The 23,412-nt window shown below is 38.2% G+C and overlaps 1 long non-coding RNA gene across 6 annotated transcripts in view; it reads left to right on the top strand.

Moving 5' to 3' along the window:
• LOC105477224 (uncharacterized) overlaps nucleotides 1-23,412 on the top strand; it is a 333,528-nt gene that overhangs the window by 263,323 nt on the left and 46,793 nt on the right. For 4 of the 6 annotated variants that reach the window (XR_011612734.1, XR_011612733.1, XR_011612731.1 and 1 more), the window contains 2 exons: nucleotides 9,406-9,487; nucleotides 11,553-11,602. This is a non-coding gene — a long non-coding RNA (uncharacterized lncRNA). The remainder of the gene's footprint in view (nucleotides 1-9,405; nucleotides 9,488-11,552; nucleotides 11,603-23,412) is intronic. The other 2 variants (XR_011612732.1, XR_011612730.1) reach the window with 1 other exon arrangement.

Below are 23,412 nucleotides of genomic sequence, written 5' to 3'. Positions count from 1 at the left end.
CTTTCTCTCTTTATCCCAGAGCCCGAGTTCTCATCCATTCTTTTCAAAGCATGGAAATAGAAAGGATGCTTAGAAAAGTAGATAAAAAGCAGAATAGAAATCTCCTACACCTGCCAACTTCTTCCCCTGAATTCTATGTTATGTGGAAATTTTATTCAGTGAAAATATTTTTTTTTCCAGGACAAATAAACATCCATTCCAGTGGCAATTATCCCCTCTCCTTTTTTAGACTTTACAGAGTGATTTTAATTCTTAGGGTTTTCTTTCATTTTGCAGACTGAGAAATTGTAAACCTCACAATCAAGAGAGCTGCGTGATCCGAACGAGTAGGCAAACCAGGCTCGGGGAACTGGCACGGTCCCCACGGATCCACATGGAAGCTGAGCCTTGCCAGTCTGCATGGACATTCCCCTCTCTAAAAGCCATAAGACGTTCTACTTGGCAGCACTACATAGTAGAAAAATGTGGATATAGAAGTCGGGAAACCTGGAATGTGGTTCTCACTAGCTTGGTGACCTTGGGTAAACTATTTAGGTTTTCTGAGCCAAGCTTTTTCTATCATAAAATGGGAGTAATAATATATCCCTCCCCTAAGTACAATGTTGTTTTGAGAATCAAGTGTATTTGTGAGAGTGCTTAGGAAACTGTGAAGACCTCTGGATATCTTAGTCACTATTTTTTAGTTTGTCAAATCAAACTCTTACTCTAGAATGGATAAGTCTATTCACAGTGAATGTTCACTCATTAGACAGACTGATTGATAATGACTTGGGATTCTGGATTCAGACCAGGAGACAGAAATAAATCCACTCTTGATGATGTTTTAGAGCCTCTCCAATTTAATATGACTTAATCTGCACATTTATAGTATAGAACTTGAGTATTAGATAGGGCTAAAAATGTAGCTGTTGGGATTTAGTGAGAAAAGCTGGTTTTTTCCACTCAACATTTACTCAATACATTTTCTGGGTGCAGGTAAAGTGTTTATATCTGCACTTGGCACATGTTAAGTACTCAACAAATTCCTACTACTACTATTATTATTGCTACTTGCCATGCCTTGGGCTGGGCTTTGGGGTTGTAAACATGCAAAGCCATGGTCTCTCTCCTCTAGGAGCTCTGAGTCTAGTCAAGGAGGCAGATTTGTAAGCTGAGAACACAGAAAAATGAAACAAGTGGGGACAGTCAGAAACTGTCTTGAATTGGCCTATCTGTTTGAGTTTTGCTCTGCTATTTATTAGCTAGGTTAACTTGGGCTAGTGACTTAACCTTTCAAGTTTCATTTCGCTCATAAAATGAAAGAATAATTACATTGATTCTAAGGGATTACTTGATGAGTGAAATTAAATAATAATTCACTCATTTATTTATCAAATACTCATTGAATGTTGTTGTTGGCAGAATAATACATTTCCCAGAGATGTCTATGTCCTAATCCTCAGAATCTGTAGTGATGTTAGGTTACATGACAAAGGGGAGAAACAAGGCCATGAACCAAAGAATGCAGGCTGCCTCTAGAAGCTGCAAAAGGCAAGGAAACTTTTTCCCCCTGCAACTTCCAGAAAAAAAATGAAGCCCGACCTGCACCTTGATTCTAGCCCACTGAGACTCATTTTGAATTTTTGACCTCCAGGGCTGTATGATCATCAATTTATGTTGTTTAACCCAGTAAGTTTGTAGTGATTATTATAGCAGCATCAGGAAACTGACACAAGTGTCCACCATGTGCCACCAGCCTCTGTTCTAGGTGCTGGGGCTAAGCAGTTGGACACACACATACTCTCTCTCTCTCTCTCTCTCTCTCTCTCTCTCTGTCTCTCAAAAGAGCAAAGAGAGCACTTCAATTTCAGAAAAATAAGTAAATGGATGAATATGAGTCAGAGGCTGATAAATACTATGAAGAAAATATTAAAGCAAGGTAAGGGAGCTATGGAATAAGAGATTATGATTTTTCATAGCGGTGGTCAAGGATAACCTTCATAATGCAATGACATTTGAACAGAGAAAGCTGAATTAAATGAGGTCTTGCCCCATGTGGATATCTATGGGAAGCACAGCCTTAGATGACGCAGTTCCTTTCCAAGGGCCATTCCCTAATACGGATGCAACTGTGAGCTTTCAGCAGCCAAAACTCCCAGCAGCTAGTGGAATGAATAGTGTGGTCCTGAAGGGAAATCTGATTAGTGCATCACAGCATCCACTACAGGAGGCTATTACCATAGTCTGGCCAAGAGGCGATGTTAATTTGTACTAGGCTGGCTTCAGGGGAGACGGTGAGAAATGATCAGACTCAGGCTATATTTTTCAAGTAGAGCTCATAGGATGATTTTCAAATGGATTTGATAGAATGGTTGTGATGGAAAGAGAGGTGTCAAAGCTGACTCCAAGTAACAGAAATACAGTTGTTATTTACTGAGACAGAGAATACTGAATGATGGGCAAGTTTGGGGGAGATAAATCAAGAGTTTAGTTTGAGATATATTAAATTTGAGATGCTTTAGTATTTCTAATTGAGGAGATGTTGAGTTCAGAGGAGAGATCAGAAGTGGAGATGTAATTTAGGGAGAAAGCTATGGAACTGACCTAAATCACTTTAAGGAGTGGATTTGGCAAACAAGAGATCCAATATTGAGTCCTGGGGCACTCCATCAGCTAAAGATTAGATCAATGAAAGAAGGTTCCCGCAAAAGCCCATGGCCTGGTATATGGTAAGTGTTTAGTATAGGGTAGCTAGCCATGGAGGTTTTGTAAAGAGAAGAGGGATTAAGGCTAGAAAGCACTAACAGTGCCTGGGAATACACTTGCTGGGTCTTACTCTTCCTAATTTTCTAACTGACCCACATTCATCCCTGACCCTCTCTGGCCCTCAGTTTCCTCTTCTGTAAACTAAGACCTTATTTTTTTTTAACACTCTAAAAACTATGAGTTACAAATGGAATTGTTAGAAAACATGTATCACTGCATTCATGTAAATTTACTTTTTTAAAATTTTATTTTTTACTGTGGTAAGATACACATAACATAAAAGTCACCATTTTAACCATTTATTAGTGTACATACAGTTCAGTAGCATTAAGTACATTCACATTTTTGTACAACTGTCACCACCATCCGTTTCCAGAACTTTTTCATCGTCTCATACTGAAACTCTGTTATATTGCTATTAAGCAATAACTCCCCTATTCCTTCTTCCCCCAGTCCCTGGTAACCACTGTCCCACTTTCTGTCTGTATGAATTTGACTAATTTAGGTATCTCATACAAGTGAAATCATACAGTATTTTGTCCTTTGGTGTCTGACTTATTTCACTTAGCATAATATCTAAAAGGTCCATTGAAGTTGTAGCATGTGTCAGAATTTCATTCCTGTTTAAGGCTGAATAACTTTAGTCATGTGGATCTGAAATCACCAGACCTATGCCCCAGTTCCAACTCTTCTACTTATGAGCTCTTGTGACCTTGGATGTGCCCTCTGCATCTCATTTCCTCATCTTTAAATAGTGAAAATAATACTTACCTCACAGACATGTTGGATGGAGAATTTGATATAATGGATGTGAAACCTCTTTAGAAATATTATGATGCTATGGCTATTTTTAACTCTAAAAGGCCACTAGGTTGGCTGCCAGGCATTGATTTTCTTCTCTTGGCCACCCTAATGATATCTTTCCAAATGATTCCTTGGCCAGGCTGCATAGCTGTTCCAATTCACTTATCGTGGCAGTCAAGTAAATGGACTTGGTTGTCTTCCTGTCAGCTTCTCTATGTGTCAAAACAACATAGCCCAAGATAAGGAGCCTCTGTCTCTGACCCAGTCACTTTGGACTTGGATGCCTCCATTGAATGCCAGGGAAAGTACAATTTCTGAGGACTGGAAAAAAACCCCTCTTCCTCTTTTCTTTTTGCTACATTCTAAAGAAACATCCAGCTCCCCGTTTCTGGGCCTGATTCCTTGAAGTCATCCACCCTGGGGAGGGTGGGAGGATGGATTAGTTGGAAGTAATTTGAGACAGCATGGCTTGGGAGTCCGGGGCCCTGAGGGCTAGCTTGATCTCCTGCAGGCTTGATGAACTAGTATGACTAGGCGCTTCACCTCTTTGAATTAGTTACCTTTCTCGATGTCATAAGGTGTGGGACTTGATGACCTCTAAAGTCATTTCTGGCTCTGGCCTTCTATGAATTATGAATTATTTATAAATTACCCATCCACTTCCTGTCAACGACTCTACAGCTTTCCTTTACTCCCATTCTTCATGTACTTTCCTTGCCCCCAAGAGCTACTCAGTTCAGGTTCAGACATAAACTTGATCCTTACTCCTAGCTCTGAGCCTGACTCTTCCCTTCTACCTCTTTACTTTGATTCCTTTCTGGTCCAATTTTCTGTCTACAGCTGACTCTAGAAACATCTGCTTTCCTGATGCATGCTAAAAGATTAATGGTAGATTGTGGCTTCAATTCACATTTCACTTGCATTTTAGGAGAAGATTGACACTCCAACTTCAAAAGAATGGCCCTCTCACAATAGGGCCTAGACTCAGAGTGAAAACATTGGCTCAAAAAGTAGACGGGGAACCAGATTACTTAGGGTTCCAAAGAGAGGCTAAGGAATTCGGACTTCATCCAATAGCAACAGGGAACCATTGATGATTTTTGAGCTGTATCTGAGTTGTATCTTCAAGAGATCATTCAGGCAGCTTTTTGAAGATGAGATTAAAGTGGGAAGAAAGCAGAGGCAGGCAGGAGAGTGAATCCAGGATCTAGGTGAGAGAGACCAAGAAGAGTGGCCTTAGGGGTGAAAAGGAAGTGACTGATCTGAGAGGTTTCAGAAGGATCAACAGGACTTGGGTCCCAGTGAGTCTTGGGATGAGAGAGAGGAAAGAGTTGGGATTGACACATTTCTAACCTGTAAGGTCGATGCACAGTATCAACATTATTTTACAGGCATATAACCTTATGCCTGTAGCTAATGTATGAAACGCATGCTCTTCCATTCTTCCCAGCTCATTATGCTGCAGCCATATCCAATCCAAATCCAAATTGCTCCTGCCTCAGGAGTTTTGCACTTGTGGGAAGTGTATGAGGAGAGAGAGAGAGAGAGAGAGAGAGAGAGAGAGAGAGAGAGATGTGATCCAGGAAAGAAGAAACATGGGGTGAAGAAGTATCTATGGAACTTTCTGTCCCTATCACCATATTTCCTTTAGCAAAAGATTTAAAAGGTGTGGGGGCATTGTTAAACTGACAACATTAAGCAAAGGATAATTTATTAGATGAGAGAAAATATCAGTGAGTTATCAGTATCAGCGTCTCTGACTTTTGGAGCACCAGATGAAGCAACCTTGCACAAAGACTTGAGGGTAGGGCCCTGTGAGGGGCCTGATTCCTCATTGGTCCTCGGCGTAATCACAGTTTTGACCCAGAAATTTGCAAAAAGTAAATACATTGATAAAAGAAAAGCATGAAAAGACCTGCAGAAACAAGTCATATTCTGAGCTATCATGGAACAGTGGAAATCACATGATTGCAAGATGAGACAGCAGCTTCTTTTGTGAGCAACTTATAGATTACTAAATGACGGTTGTAGAAGATCAGTTGAATTCTGCCAAAAGGCAGACATGGAATAAAGTTTCATTTCATTTTCTGGAGGGACCAAAATTGCTTTGCGTAAGTGATGGTGGAATGATGTAGAATGTGACAAAATAGTCTTCAAATAGTATTATTTTTCCTGGGTGAATGAAGATGCTAATTGCTAGTCTAGAATGACCCTGTCCCCCCCAAAAATCTGCAGCAGATTAAATTTATTTTACTTATTTGGGATTGAGAGAAGAATTCATGCAAAATAAATTTTTGACTGTGTTCACACCAAATCCAAGGAAGAATACCAAATAAAAACTGATTGCTATCTTGTCAAAACTCTGTCTCATACCTATAAAACATCTCACATCCCATCTACAAAATTAACTACAAGTACATCTTTCTACATCTCTTCTCTATGGCTTTCATGCAATTAACACAGAACAATAAATCAGGCATGGCATGATTTAGCCTAGGAAATAATTTAGATATCTAAAAAATGTGTAGAGTTATAAATTGCTATTATTTATGTTAATTTTTTGTACATACAAAGTACTTTAATTTAGGACCAAAATTTGGAAATTACTTGTAAAAGTGTAGAAAATAATAGTGACTAATGTATTGTGAAAACTGGAGCATATGGAACCAATTCTATATGGTAATGTAAATGTATGAACTACTGAAATAGGAGCTATTAAATTGTTTTAATTGAGTCTTTGGGGTAAAAGTTTAGAATTTGGTTGAAGTTTCTGGCATTGGTAATTAGTTGTTTTTAGAAGGACAGATGCAATTCTAGGATGATTGACTGTCTTTTCATCTTAAGAACTCAAAATAATGGGCACTTAATACCAAATCTACCTTGGATAAAAGATAAGTTAGGACACCAGGACTCATGAACACACAGAATTTAAGAAAATTTTGGATGAAACATTAACATTACACATTGATTTATTTATATTGTCCCTTTCATTGCTTTTTTTAATTTCTCAAAAATATAATATATTATTGGCCAGGTGCAGTAGATCACACCTGTAATCCGAGCAATTTGGGAGGCCGAGGAGGGTGGATCACCTGAGGTCAGGAGTTCTTGAGACCAGCCTGGCCAACATGGTGAAACGTTGTCTCTACTAAAAATACAAAAATTAGCTGGAGTAGTGGTGGGTGCCTGTAATCCCAGCTACTTGGAAGGCTGAGGCAAGAGAATCTCTTGAATCTGGGAGGCAGAGGTTGCAGTGAGCTAAGATTGTGCCACTGCACTCCAACCTGGGTGACAGAGCGAGACCCTACATCAAAGAAAAAAAAAGAATACAATATATTATTAACTAGAGTCACCATGCTTTATGATAGATCTCTTGAGCTTTTTCTCCTGTCTAACTGAAACTTTTATATTCTTTGACCAACATCTCTCTGATACTAGTTCCCAGTCCTCACCCACCCACTCCACCCACTCCTCTGGGACCACCATGCTACTCTCTATTTCCATGAGATCAGCTTCTTTAGAGTCCACATAGCCGTGAAATCATGTAGTATTTGTCTTTTGGTGCCTGACTTATTTCACTTTGCAAGATTTCCCACGTCTGGGGAAGGAAATAGAAATCCAGATCTAGAAAGGACAAAGAGCATCAAATAAGATGAATCCAAAGAACCCCATAAGGAGATACATTATAATCAAATTGCTGACAGTTAAAGACAAAATGAGACTTAACTGTTTAAGCTCCTGCCCAATATTACATTGGGGATCTGGAGTTTAAAAGAAGTCTAATTTCAAAAGTATATTCTCTTTTTGTCTTAACTTTGTGCTTTCTGGATCTGGATTTCTATTTCCTTCCTCAGACTTGAAAAATCTTCAGCCATTATGTCTTTGAATAGGGTCTTTGTTCCTGTCTCTCTCTCTTCCTTTTGAGACTCTGATAATGAGTATATTGTTTCAGTGACTGTGTCCCACAAATTTCTTATCTTCACTTTTTAAATCATTATTATTATTATTTGGTTCCTCAGATTGGATAACTTCCAATTACTTGTCTTTGAGTTTACTGTTTCTTTTTCCTGCTGACTCTAGTCTACTGTTGAACTCTTCTATTGAATTTTTCAGTTTAATTATTGCATTCTTTAGCTCTGATTTGACACTTTTTAGCGGTTTCTATAACTTTGTTAAAATTCTCAGTTTGTTCATGCATTGCTCTACTGACTTTGCTGAGCATCTTTATTATCGTTCTTTTAAATTTTCTGTTGGGTAAATCATATATCTCCATTCATTAGGGTCTGGTTTCTTGTCCATTTATTTGGAAGTATTTTCCTGTTTATTCATTTTCCTTGACTCTCTGTTAGTTTTTGTACATGAAAGACAGTTTCGTCTCCCAGTTTTGTCAGACTAGCCTCACATAGAAGATGGACCTCATCAATCAGTTCAGTCAGAGATTCTAGGTGCCTCTCAAACCTTCATGCTTATCCAAACCCCTTTCTTCATTCTTAGTGGCCCCCAGAAGATTTGGGTGTGCCAAATCCTATCAGTTTCCCAAGGCAGATGAGATAAAAGCCAGTACTTTGAGATGCAGTTGGAGAAGTTAAATGTTAGATATATATTCCAGTTCTTTCTATACTCAGGAAGAAACTGAGAGCTGGAGTTCATCTCCCACTCACTGCATTAAGCTGGGGAGAGAATCTGTGACGAATGCCTGTGCTGTCATTCAAACCACACCCTCTGATACTAGGGGTATAACCACTGCACGTGTGCCCACTGAAAAACCACCTCTTTGTTCTTTGCAGTCTAGGAAGGTTCAGGAATGCAGAGTCCCACCAACTCCCAGAGCTCAGTGATTAAAAAGACATTTCCTGAGATGGGAGCTGTAAAAGTTGGTGCACTTGATGCATGCACAAACTTCTTACAGGGGGAATATGCAGACCTGGATTTATCTCTGAAATGAGCCAGAGAAGAAGACACAGGAAGTGCCGACACTCCCATTCAAGATCCCAGAGGTCTATTGTTTATCTGCCCCATCAGCTCCCAGATGCAGACTAGTTAGAGGTCCAACCCTCAGGCAGCAACTGGAAAAGTGTGCCAACTCCTTTCAGGGAAAAACTAAGAACTGGGCATTTTAGTCTATTCTCTGCACTGAGCCCAGGGAATATAGCTACTGGAAGTGCTCACATGTCCATTAAAATCATCTCTTTGTTCTCTATGATCCACGGAGACTCACAAATCCAGAGCCCTGTCAATTCTCAGAGCTAGGTATTTAAAAAGCCAGTCCCTTGGGTTAGGGCTGTAAAGTTGGGGTAGCATTTATGTGTTCCAAATACTTCAATCCTTAGTAAGAACCTGGGAATTGGGGATTCCTTCCCAATTGTAAGATGTGGTATCTGAGGTGGGGTTTATACCTAAGCGTGCCTCAGTGTTTCCTATCCATTTTGATGCAGATATTTTCTTAGTTACCTTGTGAGTAGGAGTCTCTCAACCAGTTTCTGGCTCTCTCTCAGAGAAAATTTAACTGTGTGCAGTCATTTATTTGGTGCATACAAGACAGAAAGGAAAGCCAGGAGCCTCCTATTCTGCCATCTCACTGACATCACTCCCAGCAGTGTGATTTGAAAAACATTAAGGACCCTGCCTGCCCCACTACATCCTGCCTACCCAACTTCACTTTTCTGCCGTTATCCTTATTCCTATTGCCTGTAACTGGGTAGCAGATGTAGAATCATCTGTTCCAGGATACTCTAGTGATGAGTAACGTGTATCTAGTGTTTTTCATTTTACAAAGCGATTTTTTTTCCATCATTATCTCATTTAATCCTCATAGCAATTTCATGGCCTAAGTTCTTTTTTTTTTTTTTTAAACAGAGAAACAGAAGATCAAACTTAAAGTCACAGCAAGTAGGTGGCAGAGTGAAGAGCAGATCCAGCAGATTCTCTGAACTCCCGGGTGAGCATGCTTTCAGCACCACCACACACCACAATGGAACAGCCTATCAACTTCTTGGAAACTAAATAATAAAGAGAATGACCTTTGTCTTGAGCCATTCATTGTCTGTCACAGGAGACATGAGATATCATCTTTGGGCAAGGTCTTCGCCCCATTTTATAATTTAAGTAAAACTTTAATGCTGATTTTCTCTGCCTCCTAGTGTTAGTCCTGGCTGCTGGGAAAGGAAAGGAAATGCTTTCACACTTTATAGACAACCTTGGCTACAACCACATCATTTGCTCCATTTTTTTCTGCTAAAAAATAGGAAAAAGCAGATGTAAAGACTTTTCTGTTTCTCTTTAAAGGAAGAAGATAATAGTTGTTTTGCACATTTTAATTTAGCATATTTTAAAGGCTTGAGAATTGATTTTTTTTAATTGGAAGATTCATCTTGGATAAAAAATTGATGTGGGTTGAGCTAAGAATACTTTTTTTGAATATCAGGAGGCAAGGGAGAGGCTCTGGAGAGCTGTTTGTAGACCTCCAGCAACCCTCATAGTCTCTTTGAGACCAGCTGGACACTAAGACCTGGGCCCATTCTGGCATCACAAGCACATGGGCCACAGTCAGACTATGTAATGGAGTGGGATGTGGGTGCAGGGTGTCTTTTAACCAGGCCCCCATCTCTACAAAATGAAAGGTCGCATCTGATTTCTCTTAGTCTCCCATTCTCATTTCTTATTTTTTTTTTTGAGAGAGGGTCTCGCTTTGTCATCCAGGGTGGAGTGTAGTGGTGTGGTCATGGCTCACTGAAGCCTCAACTTCATGGCCTCAAGTGATCCTCCCACCTCAGACTCCCAAGTAGCTAGGTCCACATATGTATGCCACTACACTCAGAGAATTTTTTAATTTTTTTGAGAGATGAAGTATCATTATGTTCTTCTCAGTATTTACCTCTTTTTTTTAAATTTAATTTAATTTAATTTTTTTTCTTTTCTTCTCTTTTTTTTTTTTTTTGAGACAGGGTCTCACTCTGTCTCCCAGACTGGAGTGTAGTGGCATGATCTCTGCTCACAACAACCTCCGTCTCCCAGACTCAAGCGATTCTCCTGCCTCAGCCTCCTTAGTAGCTGGGATTACAGGCTCGTGCCACCACACCTGGCTAATTTTTTTATTTTTGGTAGAGACGGGGTTTCACCATGTTGGCCAGGCTGGTCTTGGACTCCTGACCTCAAATGATCCACTTGCCTTGGCCTCCCAAAGTGTTGGGATTACAGGCGTGAGCCACCGTGCCTGGCCAGTACTGACTTCTCTGCCTCTTTCCATTGTGTCCCTGAGTCCTTGCTCCCTGGTGGATAACTCTGTATTCACCTCCTTCTTTCACTGAGATCTGGATGCCCATGTGAACTTCCTGAGTGGAGGCTACTCATTCTCTCTTTCCATGCACCATGGGGCTGGAAAGAGTTTGACGTTAACCCAGATCCTTTTGAATGTTTCTAGGCATTACACTTTCACCTTGTGAAAATTGCTATTTATTTTGAGTTTGATTATATTTGTTTGTATAACCCACAATATCTTCTATATCACTGCCATTGACTTGCATCCCAGTTACTGTTATTCATTTTTTGAAGACTCTGGCAGCTGATTTGTAATCTTTCTCTGTAAGTCCTGCCATCATCGTAGGAAATTTTGATGGCAAGAATTGAAACATCCAATATCCTACTGTCATAATTCTGAAACTTCTTATTTCTGGAGACAATCATCTTGCCTCAATTTAAGTCATATACTCAAGGGCCATTTCCTAAGAGTTGTCCTCTACTCTGGTTTGAATGCACCCCCATACCCCCAAAAAAGCGTGTGCTGGAAACTTAATCCCCAATGCCACAGTGTTAAAAGGTGGGGCCTAATGAGAAATGATTAGGCCATGAGGGCTCTGCCCTCATGAATTGATTAATGCATTCTGCATCAGTGTAGAAGTGGGTTTATTGTCACATGAGTGAGTTCATCATAAAAGGACAAGCTCAGCCCCCTTCTCTCCCTCCCTCTTGCCCTCTCTTTGCTCTACTTTCGTGGGACGATGCAGCAAGAAGGCCCTTATCAGACGTTGCCCCTTGCTTTCCAGCCTCCAGAATGGTAAGCCAATACATTTCTGTTCATTATGAAATTATCTAATCTGGGGTATTGTGTTGTAGCAGCACAAAGTACACCAAGATACCTCTGAAGTCTTCAACTTCCCTCTACCTTCTAGTTTTCTCATGCACGTGCTTCCTCTAGGCATTTGGCATTTTCTCAGCCTTTATTCCTTTCCCTCTTTAGACCCCATGATTGAGCATTCTTTTCTTCTTAGCAACTCTGGACCTCTATCACTCTCCTTTAGTTCCACATTCAACTCCCACACCCCACATTACTAGCAGAAGATTGTGTCTCTTACCCCACTGAGAAGATTATGCCTCTGGTATCATATTTCTCAACTTTCAGCAGCCTAACATTTATTGCCTCTTCTTTTCTCAGTCTCAGAGGATGTGTTTCCTTGATGCCACTTTCTTCTCCCACACCCACACTTATTCTCACAGTCATCACCTCCTTTTTCTTACATAAAACCTTCTCCCCCATGGCATAAAAATAGTAATTTTTCCCATCCTAAAAAAAAACTTTCAAAATACATAACTGCCTTTATGCCATGTTCATCTCTAACAAGGTAACATCCTATCCATATATTTCAGAAGAGTTGCCTACACTCACTGCCTCCACTTTTTCACCTCCCATACACTCCTCAATTGGCTGCAGTTTAGCTTCTTGTCCCAATCATTTCATTAAAACAGATATCACTAAAATCGATAACAGCTTCTGAAGTGCCAATTTCAATTAGTGTTTTTCAGTTTGTATCTTACTGAATCTCTTTGACATTGTTAATTTCTTTCCCTTCTTGAAACTCTGGATTTTCCTGGCACCTGGGACACTAATTCTTCTGATTCTCATAATATCTCACAATTCTATCTCTGGTCCTTTCCAGGCTTCTTTTCCTCTTACAGATTGGAAGTCTCCAAAGTTGCCAACAGTTTCATGTTCTCCTTAAGCGAGCTGTTCCACCTCCATGACTTCTATTAACACCGATAAGTCACTAACTTGAGAGAATCTCTCTTTCATCCACACCTCTTTCTAAGTTTTAGAATTGGGAGTTTTAGAGTTGGGTATTTGCCTTCTAAACCACTCTAGCTCACCCCTCAAACACAACATGGCCCCAGACTAACTAACTCATTCTCCTGAATTTGGTAATTTATTCTTGCCTAAGCACCAGGTTAAAACTTGGAGGATGCTTTATTCTCAACTTCTGTTTTTCCCTTGTCAGCCATATCATATCAACGGCCAGTCATTCCAAATTAAGTCAAGACTCATCTCTCCCTCTCCTGGATTGTTGTAATGACCTTCACACAAGTCTCCCTGCTTTCATTCCTGTTTACTTGCAGTCTATCCTTATAGGATAGTCAGTACAATCTAATAAAATATCAATCTAACCACGCCAAGCTCATTCTTAAAGGATTTAAATAATTGAGTGGTATCTATAGAAAAATGTCTAGACTCTTCACATATAAGGGCTTCTATGATCTAATATCTGTAGATGTCTTTGGCCTCATCTGTCAGTCCTCCCTCTCTTTCTGCTTTGGCAACAAGGAACTGCATGTAGTTCACATTACCCACCACCCCAACCAGACAGGACTGACTACAGATATTTGCTCATGTTCTTCCCCTGCCTGGAATTCATCACCATTTTTCTCTATCTTTTATGTGGCCCAATCGCAGTCATTCTTTAAGACTCAGTTTATAAGCCCTCCTCATGTTCCTTAGCTGATATTTGAGCCTTTCCTCAGAGCTTCCATAACATCCTGTATATTCCTCTGTCAAATTACTTTACACTGTCTTCTCTGTTTATCTTCCCACCACATTGTATGCTTCTTGATATCTCATTCAACTTTCTATTCCTCTTGCCCTTCCTAGTGCCAGATATCTAGAAGGTGCTTTGGACTTGGAATTATAGTAGAGTTCAAATCCTTTTCTTCCATGCATTGTTCTATGACATACATAAGTCACCTTACCTGTCTGAGCCATGCTTCCTTATCTATAATTAATCTTTTGTTTTTCAAGAAAAAATCTCAAGATCAAATGAGAAAACATATAAATATTCCTTATAAATTATAAAGTACTATGAAAATATTTTATTATATAGAATATGCAGAAAGATATAGATAAAAACATCTCTCATGAATCCTGTACAAATTTTAACAAAACTTCTTATTTATTAAAAAATCTACATAAGCATTTTTATATCAGTGTGTGCTATAGTTTGGATGTTTGTGTCCCTCCAAAATTTATGTTCCTCTAATATAATACTATTACAAGATGGGGCCTTTTGGGAAGTGATGAAGTCATGAGGGTTCCACCTTCATGAATGAGATGAATGAGAGCTGTCTAGTCTTTTGCTCTTCCACTCTTTCACCATGTGAGGACAACTAATTCTTCAATGCAAAACACCAATAAACATCCACAAGCATTAAGAATATTCAGAAAACATGACCTCACAAAATGAACTGAATAAGACACCAGGGACCAGTCTCAGAGAGACAGAGATATGTGACCTTTCAGACAAATAACTGTTTTGAGGAAACTCAAAGAAATTTAAGATAACACAGAGAAATAATTTAAAATACTATCAGATAAATTTAACAAAGAGATTGAAATAAAGAGAATCTGGCAGAAATTCTGGAGTTGAAAAATGCAATTGATAAACTGAAGAATGCATCAGAGTTTCCTAATAGCAGAATTTATTCTGCAGAAGAAAGAATCAGTAAGCTTGAAGACAGGCTATTTGAAAACATACAGTGAGAGGACACAAAAGAAAAAGAATAAAAAAGAATGAAGCATGCTTACAAGATCTAGAATATAGTCTCAAAAGTCTCAAAATCTAAGAGTTGTTGACCTTAAAGAGAAGGCAGAGAGAGAGATTGGGGTAGAAAGTTTATTCAAAGGGATAATAACGGAGAACTTCCCAAGAGAAGAAAGATATCAATATGAAGTTCTATTAGATTATAGAATACTAAGCAGATTTAACCTAAAGAAGAGTACCTCAAGTCATTTAATAATTAGACTCCCAAAGGTCAAGGATAAAGAGAGGATCCTAAAAGCAGCAAGAAAGAAGAAACAAATAACATACAATGGAACTCCAATATACTTGGCCGCAGACTTTTCAGTGGAAACCTAACAGGCCTGGAGAGAGTGGCATGATGTATTTAAAGTGCAAAGAAAAAACATCTTATGCTAGAGTAGTGTATCTGGTGAAAATATCCTTCAAACATGAGAGAGAAATACTTTTCCAGACAAACCAAATCCAAGGGTTTTCATCAACACCAGACCTGTCCTACACGAAATGCTAAAAGGAGTTCTTCAACCTGAAAGGAAAAGATGTTAATGATGAATAAGAAATCATCTGAAGGTACAAAACTCACTGGTAATAGTAAGTACAAAGAAAAGCAGAGAATGTTATAACACTAATTGTGGTTTGCAAGCTACTCATATCCTAGGTAGAAAAATGAAAAGATGAACTGGATCAAAATAATAACTACAACAACTTTTCAAGACATAGCCAGTACAACAAAATATAAATAGAAGCAACAAAAAGTTAAAAAGTGGGGGAAGGAAGTTAAAGTGTAGAGTTTTCTCTTTGTTTGTTTGTTTATGCAATCAGTGTTAACTTGTCATCGGTTTAAAATAATGGGTTATAAGAAATCATTTGCAAGCCACATGAAGAGACATAAAATGGATACATGAAAACTAAAAAGCAAGAAATTAAAACATACCACCAGAGAAAATCACCTTCACTAAAAGGAATACAGGAAGGAAGGAAGAGAAGACCACAAAACAACCAGAAAACAAGTCAAAAAATGGCAGGAGTAAGGCCTTACTTATTAATAATAATATTGAATGTAAATGGACTAAACTCTGCAATTAAAAAGACATACAGTGGCTTAATGAATAAAAAATAAGACCCAATGATCTGTTGCCTACAAGAAATATGCTTCACCTATAAAGACACACATAGACTGAAAATAAAGGGATGGAAAAATATATTCCATGCCAAAAGAAACAAAAAAATGAGCAGGAGTAACTTTACTGTATCAGACAAAATAAATTTCAAGACAAAAACTATAAAGAGAAACAAAGAAGGTCATTATACAATGATAAACAGGTAAATTTAGCAAGAAGATAGAACAATTATAAATATATATATATGCGCTCAAAACTGGATCACTCCGCTAGATAAAGCAAATATTATTAGAGATAAGTAGATAGACCCTGAATGCAATAATAGCTAGATGCTTCAACACTCCACTTTCAGTACTGGACAGATCATCCAGAGAGAAAATCAACAAAGAAACATCGAACTTAATATGCACCGTAGACCAAATGGACCTAGTAGATATTTACAGAATATTTCATCCAATGGCTACTAAATACACATACTTTTACTCAGCACATGAATCTTTCTCAAGTATAGACCATATATTATGCCACAAAACAAGTCTTAAAATATTTTTAAAAATTTGAAGTAATATCAAGTATCTTCTCTGATCACAATGGAATAAAACTAGAAATTAATAAAAAGAGGAATTTTAGAAACTACATAAACACATGGAAATGAAACAACATGCTTCTGAATGACAAGTTGGTAAATGAATAAATTAATTAAGCAATTAAGAAATTTTAAAAATTAACACAACATACTAAAACCTATGGGATACAGTGAAAGCATTACTAAGAGGGAAGCTTATAGGTATAAATGCCTACATCAAAAAAACAGAAAACTTCAAATAAACAACCCAATGATATGTCTTAAAGAATTAGAAAAGCAAGAGCAAACCAATCCCAAAATTAGTCAAAGAAATGAAATAATAAAAATAGGAGCAAAAATAAATAAAATTAAAATGAATAAAACAATATAAAAGATTGACAAAATGAAAAGTTGTTTCTTGAAAAGATAAACAAAATCATCAAACCTTTAGCCAGACTAAGAAAAAAAAAGAGAAGACCAAAATCAGTAAGATCAGAGATGCAGAGATGAAAGAGAAGACATTACAACCAATACCACAGAAATTCAGAGGATTATTAGAGGCTGCTGTGAGCAACTATATGCCAATAAATTGGAAAATCTAGAAGAAATGGATAAATTCCTACCAAGATTGAACTATGAAGAAATCTAAAACCTGAATAGACCAATAACAAGTAATGAGAGCAAAGCTGTAATAAAATGTCTCCCAGCAAAGAAAGCCCAGGACCTGATGATTTCACTGTTGAATTTTACCAAACATTTACAGAAGAACTAATACTGATTCATTCAAACTATTCTGAAAAATAGAGGAGGAGGAAATACTTCCAAATGTATTCTACAAGGCTGATATTACACTGATACTAAAGCTAGATGAAGACACATTAAAAAAAGAAAAGAAAACTACAGGCCAATATCCCTGGATGAACACTGATGCAAAAAATCCTCAACAAAATACTAGCAAACAAAATTCAACAATTCATTAGAAAGATCATTCATCATAACCAAATGGGATTTATCCCAGGGATGTAAGGATGATTCAACAAATGCAAGTCAATCAATATGATACATCTTATCAACAGAATGAAGGACAAAACCCATGTGATAATTTCAATTGATGCTGAGAAAGCATTTGATAAATTTTAACATCCCTTCATGATAAAAACCCTAAAAAAATGGGGAATAGAAGGAACATACCTTACCATAATAAAAGCCATATGTGACAGACCCACAGCTAGAATTATACTGAATGGGGAAAAATTGAAAGCCTTTCCTCTAAGATCTGGGACAAGACAAAGATACCCTCACTTTCACCAGTTATTCAATGTAGTACTGTAAGTCCTCGCTAGAGCAATCAAACAAGAGAAAGAAATAAAGGGCATCCAAACCGGAAAGGAAGAAGTCAGATTATTCTTGTTTGCAGATGATATGATCTTGTATTTGGAAAAAACTAATGACTACACCAAAATGCTATTAGAAATGATAAACAAATTCAATAAAGTTGCAGAATAAAAAATCAATGTACAAAAATCAGTAGCATTTCTATATGCCAACAGTGGGAAATCTGAAAAAGAAATCAAGAAATTAATCCCAGTTACAATAGCTACAAATAAAATAAAATACTTAGCAATTAATCAAAGAAGGGAAGGATTTCTACAATGAAAACTATAAAATATATTGAGAGAAATCGAAGAGGACATAATAAAGTGGAAAAATATTCCATGTTCATAGATTAGACAGGTTAATATTGTTTAAATATCCAAAATACCTAAAGCAATCTATAGATTCAAAATAATTCCTATCAAAATATCAATGACATCCTTCATAGAAATGGAAAAAACAATCCTAAAATTTATATGGCCACAAAAGACCCAGAATGGACAAAGCTATCCTGAGTAAAAAGAACAGAATTGGAGGAATCATGTTGCCTGACTTCAAATTATATTACAGAGCTATAGTAACCAAAATGTCATGCTACTGGCATACAAATAGACACATAGACTAATGGAACAGAGTAGAGAACCAAAAAATAAATCAATTCATCTACAGTGAACTCATTTCCAACAAAGGTGCTAAGAAAATGCATTGAGGAAATGACAGTTTCTTTAATAAATGGTGCTGGAAAAACTGTATATCCATATGCAGAAGAATGAAACTAGAATATCTCTTGCTATATAAAAAATCAAATCAAAATGGATTAAAAACTTAAATCTAAGTCTTCAAACTATGAAACCACTAACAGAAAACTTTGGGGAGACTCTCCAGGAAAGTGGTCTGGGTAAAGACTTCTTGAGTAATACCCCACAAGCACAGGCAACCAAAGCAAAAATGGACAAATGGGATTACCTCAAGTTAAAAAGCTTCTGCACAGCAAAGGAAACCATCAACAAAGTGAAGAGACAACCCATAGAATGGGAGAAAACATTTGCAAATTACCCATCTGAGAAGGGATTAATAATCAGAGTATATAAAGAGCTCAAACAACTCTATAGGAAAAAAATATAATAGTCTGATTGAAAATGGGCAAAAGATCTGAATAGACCCTTCTCAAACAAAAACATACAAATGGCAAACAGATATACAAAAAGGTGCTCAACACCATTGATCATCAGAGAAATGCAAATCTGAACTACAATGAGATATCATCTTACCCCGGTTGAAATGGCTTTTATCCAAAAGACAGGTAATAACAAATGATGCTAAGAATGTGGAGAAAAGGGAACCCACATACACTGTTGGTAGGAATGCAAATTAGTACAACCACTCTAGAGAACAGTTTGGAGGTTCCTCAAAAAACTAAAAATAAAACTACCATACAATCCAGCAACCCCACTGCTAGATATATACCCCCCAAAAAAAGGGAATTAGTAAATATCAAAGTGGTATCTGCACTACTATGTTTATTGCAGGACTATTCACAATAGCCAAGATTTGGAAGCATCCTAAGTGTCTATCAGCAGATGAATGGATGAAGAAAATGTGGTACATATTCACAATGGAGTACTATTCAGCCATAAAAAAGAATGAGATCCTGTCATTTGCAACAACATGGATGGAACTGGAGGTCATTATGTTACGTGAAATGAGTCAGGCACGGAAAGACAAACTTTGTATGTTCTGACTTATTTGTGGGAGCTAAAAATTAAAACAGTTGAACTCATGGAGATAGTATAATAATGGTTACCAGAGGCTGGGAAGGGTAGTGGAGGAGTGGGGGGAAAGTGGGGCTGGTCAATGAGTCCAAAAACAAAATAGAAAGAATAAATAAGTTATAGTGTTTGATGGCACAACAGGATGGCTATAGTCAATAATAGTTGTATTTTAAAGTAACTTAAAGAGTATTATTGGATTGTTTGTAACACAAAGGTTACGCTTGAGGTGATGGGTGCCCCACTTACCCTGATATGATTATTATTCATTGTATACCTGTATCAAAATATCTCATGTGCCACATAAATGTATACACCTACTATGTAACCACAAAAATTAGAAATTAAAAAAGAAGAGAAATACTATTAATCAATAAATAAGATTCAGTAACAGATAAGTATACCATTTTCCTTAAACCTTGCTTTACAAAAAGGCAATAGGAAGTCACTGAAGGTTTTGGAGTAGGAAATTGACATAATTAAAGTGGCGTTTAAAATTTTTTAAAGAAGAAAGAAAAAGAAAAGAAAAAGTGCTTTCAGGATAGAATATTAAGAGTGCAGCCAAGAGACCCTTTTGTTAAGAATATTAATATGGCTAGAAGGAAGTCAGATGCTGTTCATCAAAATAATAGAAGAATGACCCTGAAGATATTTTAGAAATCTTTTTTTTTTTTTTTTTTTTTTGAGACGGAGTCTCACTCTGTAGCCCAGGCTGGAGTGCAGTGGCCGGATCTCAGCTCACTGCAAGCTCCGCCTCCCGGGTTCACGCCATTCTCCGGCCTCAGCCTCCCAAGTAGCTGGGACTACAGGCGCCCGCCACCTCGCCCGGCTAGTTTTTTGTATTTCTTAGTAGAGACGGGGTTTCACCGTGTTAGCCAGGATGGTCTCGATCTCCTGACCTCGTGATCCACCCGTCTCGGCCTCCCAAAGTGCTGGGATTACAGGCTTGAGCCACCGCGCCCGGCCTTAGAAATCTTTAAGGCTGGTATTCTTATCATAGGTCCAGAGTGCCAGGGATTTGAGGTCAGTTTCAAGGGAAGGACTGAGGATGCCCACGGGACCTAAAGGCTCACTGTCCAAGGATGCTTCATGTTTCTTTCCATGCATTCCAGCACAGGGGTCCTCAGCCAGCCCAGATATGTTTGCAATGATACAGTGTGATGTGCCATCTTATCCCCACCCCACCCCAAGAAGGACACAGGCCGTAAACCTTGGTGTTGTCCATATGGTGCAAACTCTGCAGGCACATGGAATGTAGGAGCTGTGGGGACAGGGCCACCACAGAATCTTCACTGAGGCAATGTCTACTGGAGCCATGGGGTAAGGCTACCCCTGCCACTCCAGACTTAGAGCTGCCAGCATGCAATTCCAGACGGGGAGAGGTGTAGCAGGGACTGCTCCCAGCAAAGCTACAGGGGCAGGTTGCTTGGAGCTTCCAGAGCCCAACCCCTGCCCCAGTGTGTTTGGAAGATGGAATATGAAGTCAAAGAAAGTTATTCTCCAGCCTTAAAATTTTAATATCGTTTGTCTTGTTGGGTTTTGGACTTTCTTGGAACTTGCTACCCATTTCTTCTTCGCTGTTTTTCCCTTTTGCAATGGGAATGTCTATTCTATGCCATTCCACCACGTATTTCAGAAGCACATAACTTGGTTGATTTCACAGGCTCACAGCTGGAGGGTGAATTTGCCTCGGGATGAATTGTGTCTTGAGTTGCACCCATATCAGATTTAGAAGGGTTTGGACTTCAACTTTAAAGTTGATGCTGAAATAAGTTAAGACTTTGGGGGCTATTTGGTTGGAATGAATGTGTTTTATCTGTGAGAAGGACATGAATTTTTTGAAGGAGGCAGGGGCAGAATGCTATGATTTGAATGTTTGTTTCCTTCCAAAATTAATGTTGAAACTTAATCCCTAATGCAATAGTATTAAGATATGGGGCCTTTTAGGAAATGACTAAGTTGTGAGAGCTCTGCCCTCATGAATGTGATTAATGGTCTTATAAAAGAGGCTTTGGAGAGCTGCCTGTTTTTATTCTTCAACCCCTCCCCATGTGAGGATATCTATACGTCACCATCTATGAGGAATGGGCCTCATCAAACACCAAATCTGCCAGTGCCTTGATCTTGGGCTTCCCAGCTCCAGAACTCTGAGGAAATATATTTCTTTTTTTTTATACTTTATGTTCTAGGGTACATGTGCACAACGTGCAGGTTTGTTTCATATGTATACATGTGCTATGTTGGTGTGCTGCACCCATTAACTCATCATTTACATTAGGTATATCTCCTAATGCTATCCCTCCTGACTCCCCCGACCCCACAACAGGCCCTGGTGTGTGATGTTCCCCTTCCTGTGTCCAAGTGTTCTCATTGTTCAATTTCCACCTATGAGTGAGAACATGCGGTGTTTGGTTTTTTGTTCTTGCGATAGTTTGCTGAGAATGATGGTTTCCAGCTGCATCCGTGTCCCTACAAGGGACATGAACTCATCCTTTTTTATGGTCGCATAGTATTCCATGGTGTATACAGACACTTCTCAAAAGAAGACATTTATGCAGCCAACAGACACATGAAAAAATGCTCATCATCACTGGCCATCAGAGAAATGCAAATCAAAACCACAATGAGATACCATCTCACACCAGTTAGAATGGAGATCATTAAAAAGTCAGGAAATAACAGGTGCTTGAGAGAAGGTGGAGAAATAGGGACACTTTTACACTGTTGGTGGGACTGTAAACTAGTTCAACCATTGTGGAAGACAGTATGACGATTCCTCAAGGATCTAGAACTAGAAATCCCATTTGACACAGCCATCCCATTACTAGGTATATACCCAAAGGATTATAAATCATGCTGCTATAAAGACACATGCACATGTATGTTTATTGTGGCACTATTTACAATAACAAAGACTTGGAACCAACCCAAATGTCCATCAATGAAAGACTGGATTGAGGAAATATATTTCTATTATTGATGCATTACCCAGTCTCAGGCATTTTGTTATAGCAGCATGAACAAACTGAGATAGTATGGTAGTTTGCAAAGTATAGCAAGAGGATGATCTCTTTGTTCAGAAGCCTAGTCAATACTCATAGAGGCACTAGAATTAAACCTGTGAAAATAATCAGCTAATATCATTTAATAGCTATGACAAGAACATGATTTTAGCTTTAACATCATCAGGACATGCACCTTGAGAGAATCTTAAAAAAATCCATAGCATCACATCATTTTTCCTGTGCCTCCAGATTGCTCCTTCTACTCAACTCCTTCAGCAAGCACATTTTATACATTTCTCAATTCCATGTGAAAATCAGGCTGTGGAGAAGAGATTCAGATGAGATTTCACAAACCATCCTGATTTTCCTTAAGTGGATACATGTCACTTATCCAATTCTTCCTCTATTACTTGTCAAGAGAGTAGGAAAAACAGTTCCATTCTATAAGGATAATTCCTGATTCAGATAAATGGAAATTAGAAGCAAATAATTACATGATCACCAGAAGTGATCACTTCTGATGATTTAAATCTTACAGAAAATTGGAGTTAGAAAATTCCTCATTCCAGATTGTGCAACAAAGAGCCTCAAGGAACTAAAAGCACTAAGGCAAGAGTAACATAATCATTTGCTCTTCATGGTGGAGGGGGTAGTGAAGGAGCTTCCAGAACAGGGAAAATTATTTAGGGTGGAGATGCAAGGCCTGGGCTTTGGAGATGAAGACCTGGCTCTGTCATCTACTGAATGGGTAAGCTGTGGCAGGTTATTTAATCTTTCTGGGCCTCAGTTTCCTCACTTGTCATATGGGGATCAATCACAAGATATATCTCATGGAGATGTGTTTTTTATATGTGTGTGTGTGTGTGTGTGTGAGTGATATGTATCTATGTTTCTATATATGTTACATATATTGCTATATATAAAAAACATAGAAAGAGAGAGAGCTAGTGAGCTAGTGCACCTGCATGCTTGGCCTGTATTCAATAAATCATAGATATTGATTTATTGAATCAATAAATCAAGAAGTTGAATTCATTTGAAGAGAAATGAAAGTGCAGGGGAATAAAGGAAGACTGTAAAGTTATGTTGGAACCAGATTATGCAGCTCTTGACTTCTAGGTTACAATGTTAAGGTTTTGTTTAGACAATGGGAAGCCTTCAAAGATTTTTGAGTGGGAGCATGACACAATT

The sequence above is a fragment of the Macaca nemestrina genome, chromosome 14 (genome assembly GCF_043159975.1).
Source record: "Macaca nemestrina isolate mMacNem1 chromosome 14, mMacNem.hap1, whole genome shotgun sequence".
NCBI classification, from domain to species: domain Eukaryota; kingdom Metazoa; phylum Chordata; class Mammalia; order Primates; family Cercopithecidae; genus Macaca; species Macaca nemestrina.
Note: the sequence above shows the minus strand (reverse complement) of the source record. Positions and strands in the feature narration are given on the sequence as shown.